The sequence below is a fragment of the Eubalaena glacialis genome, chromosome 9, assembly GCF_028564815.1.
Source record: "Eubalaena glacialis isolate mEubGla1 chromosome 9, mEubGla1.1.hap2.+ XY, whole genome shotgun sequence".
NCBI classification, from domain to species: domain Eukaryota; kingdom Metazoa; phylum Chordata; class Mammalia; order Artiodactyla; family Balaenidae; genus Eubalaena; species Eubalaena glacialis.
The window spans coordinates 40,720,178-40,723,460 of NC_083724.1; positions in this window are offsets into that span (position 1 = coordinate 40,720,178).

Genomic DNA, 3,283 nt, shown 5'->3' on the forward strand with positions numbered 1-3,283 from the left:
GTTTGTTGGCAATCTGTATGTCTTCTTTGGAGAAATGTCTATTTAGGTCTTCTGCCCATTTTTGGATTGGGTTGTTTGTTTTTTTGATATTGAGCTGCATGAGCTGCTTGTAAATTTTGGAGATTAATCCTTTGTCAGTTGCTTCACTTGCAAATATTTTCTCCCATTCTGAGGGTTGTCTTTTCGTCTTGTTTATGGTTTCCTATGCTGTGCAAAAGGTTTTAAGTTTCATTAGGTCCCATTTGTTTATTTTTGTTTTTATTTCCATTTCTCTAGTAAGTGAGTCAAAAAGGATCTTGCTGTGATTTATGTCATAGAGTGTTCTGCCTATGTTTTCCTCTAAGAGTTTGATAGTGTCTGGCCTTACATTTAGGTCCTTAATCCATTTTGAGTTTATTTTTGTGTATGGTGTTAGGGAGTGTTCTAATTTCATTCTTTTACATGTAGCTGTCCAGTTTTCCCAGCACCACTTATTGAAGAGACTGTCTTTTCTCCATTGTATATCCTTGCCTCCTTTGTCATAGATTAGTTGACCATAGATGCGTGGGTTTATCTCTGGGCTTTCTACCTTGTTCCATTGATCTATATTTCTGTTTTTGTGCCAGTACCATATTGTCTTGATTACTGTAGCTCTGTAGTATAGTCAGGGAGCCTGATTCCTCCAGCTCCGTTTTTCGTTCTCAAGATTGCTTTGGCTATTCAGGGTCTGTTGTGTTTCCATACAAATTGTGAAATTTTTTGTTCTAGTTCTGTGAAAACTGCCATTGGTAGTTTCATAGGGATTGCATTGAATCTCTAGATTGCTTTGGGTAATATAGTCATTTTCACAATGTTGATTCTTCCAAACCAAGAACATGGTATATCTCTCCATCTATTTGTATCATCTTTAATTTCTTTTGTCAGTGTCATATAACTTTCTGCATACAGGTCTTTTGTCTCCTTAGGTAGGTTTATTCCTAGATATTTTATTCTTTTTGTTGCAATGGTAAATGGGAGTGTTTTCTTAATTTCACTTTCAGATTTTTCATCATTAGTGTATAGGAATGCAAGAGATTTCTGTGCATTAATTTTGTATCCTGCTACTTTGCCAAATTCATTGATTAGATCTAGTAGTTTTCTGGTAACATCTTTAGGATTCACTATATAGTATCACGTCATCTGCAAACAGTGACAGTTTTACTTCTTCTTTTCTTGTTTGGACTCCTTTTATTTCTTCTTCTTCTCTGATTGCTGTGGCTAAAACTTCCAAAACTATGTTGAATAATAGTGGTGAGGGTGGGCAACGTTAACTTGTTCCTGATCTTAGTGGAAATGGTTTCAGTTTTTCACCATTGAGGATGATGTTGGCTGTGAGTTTGTCATATATGGCCTTTATTATGTTAAGGAAAGTTCCCTCTATGCCAACTTTCTGGAGAGTTTTTATCGTAAATGCGTGTTGAATTTTGTCAAAAGCTTTCTCTGCGTCTATTGAGATGATCATGTGGTTTTCCTCCTTCCATTTGTTAATATGATGTATCACATTGATTGATTTGTGTATATTGAAGAATCCTTGCATTCCTGGGATAAACCCCACTTGATCATGTGTATGATCCTTTTAATGTGCTGTTGGATTCTGTTTGCTAGTATTTTGTTGAGGATTTTTGCATCTATGTTCATCAGTGATATTGGCCCATAGTTTTCTTTCTTTGTGACATCTTTGTGTGGTTTTGGTATCAGGGTGATGGTGGCCTCGTAGAATGAGTTTGGGAGTGTTCCTTCCTCTGCTATATTTTGGAAGAGTTTGAGCAGGATAGGTGTTAGCTTTCCTCTAAATGTTTGATAGAATTCGCCTGTGAAGCCATCTGGTCCTGGGCTTTTGTTTGTTGGAAGATTTTAAATCACAGTTTCAATTTCAGTGCTTGTGATTGGTCTGTTCATATTTTCTATTTCTTCCTGGTTCAGTCTCAGAAGGTTGTGCATTTCTAAGAATTGGTCCATTTCTTCCAGGTTGTCCATTTTATTGGCGTATAGTTGATTGTAGTAATCTCTCATGATCCTTTGTATTTCTGCAATGTCAGTTTTTACTTCTCCTTTTTCATTTCTAATTCTGTTGATTTGAGTCTTCTCCCTTTTGTTCTTGATGAGTCTGGCTAATGGTTTATCAAGTTTGTTTATCTTCTCAAAGAACCAACTTTTAGTTTTGTTGATCTTTGCTATCATTTCCTTCATTTTTTTTTCCTTTATCTCTGATCTGATTTTTATGATTTCTTTCCTTCTGCTAACTTTGGGGGTTTTTTGTTCTTCTTTCTCTAATTGCTTTAGATGCAAGCTTAGGTTGTTTATTTGAGATGTTTCTTGTTTCTTAAGGTAGGATTGTATTGCTATAAACTTCCCTCTTAGAACTGCTTTTGCTGCATCCCATAGGTTTTCGGTCGTCGTGTTTTCATTGTCATTTGTTTCTAGGCATTTTTTGATTTTCTCTTTTGATTTCTTCAGTGATCTCTTGGTTACTTAGTAGTGTGTTGTTTAGCCTCCATGTGTTTGTATTTTTTACAGATTTTTTCCTGTAATTGATATTTAGTCTCATACTGTTGTGGTAGGAAAAGATACTTGATACAATTTCAATTTTCTTAAATTTACCAAGGTTGATTTGTGACCCAAGATATGATCTATCCTGGAGAATGTTCCATGAGCACTTTAGAAGAATGTGTATTCTGTAGTTTTTGGATGGAATGTCCTATAAATATCAATTAAATCCATTGTGTTTAATGTATCATTTAAAGCTTGTGTTTCCTTATTTATTTTCATTTTGGATGATCTGTCCATTGTTGAAAGTGGGGTGTTAAAGTCCCCTACTATGATTGTGTTACTGTCGATTTCCCCTTTTATGGCTGTTAGTATTTGCTTTATGTATTGAGGTTCTCCTATACTGGGTACATAAATATTTACAATTGTTATATCTTCTTCTTGGATTGATCCCTTGATCATTCTGTAGTGTCCTTCTTTGTCTCTTGTAATAGTCTTTGTTTTAAAGTCTATTTTGTCTGATATGAGAATTGCTACTCCAGCTTCCTTTTGATTTCCATTTGCATGGAATATCTTTTTCCATCCCCTCACTTTCAGTCTATGTGTCTGTAGGTCTGAAGTGGGTCTCTTGTAGACAGCATATATACGGGTGTTGTTTTTGTATCCATTCAGCCAGTCTGTGTCTTTTGGTTAGAGCATTTAATCCATTTACATTTAAGGCAATTATTGATATGTATGTTCCTATTACCATTTTCTTAATTGTTTTGGGTTTGTTACT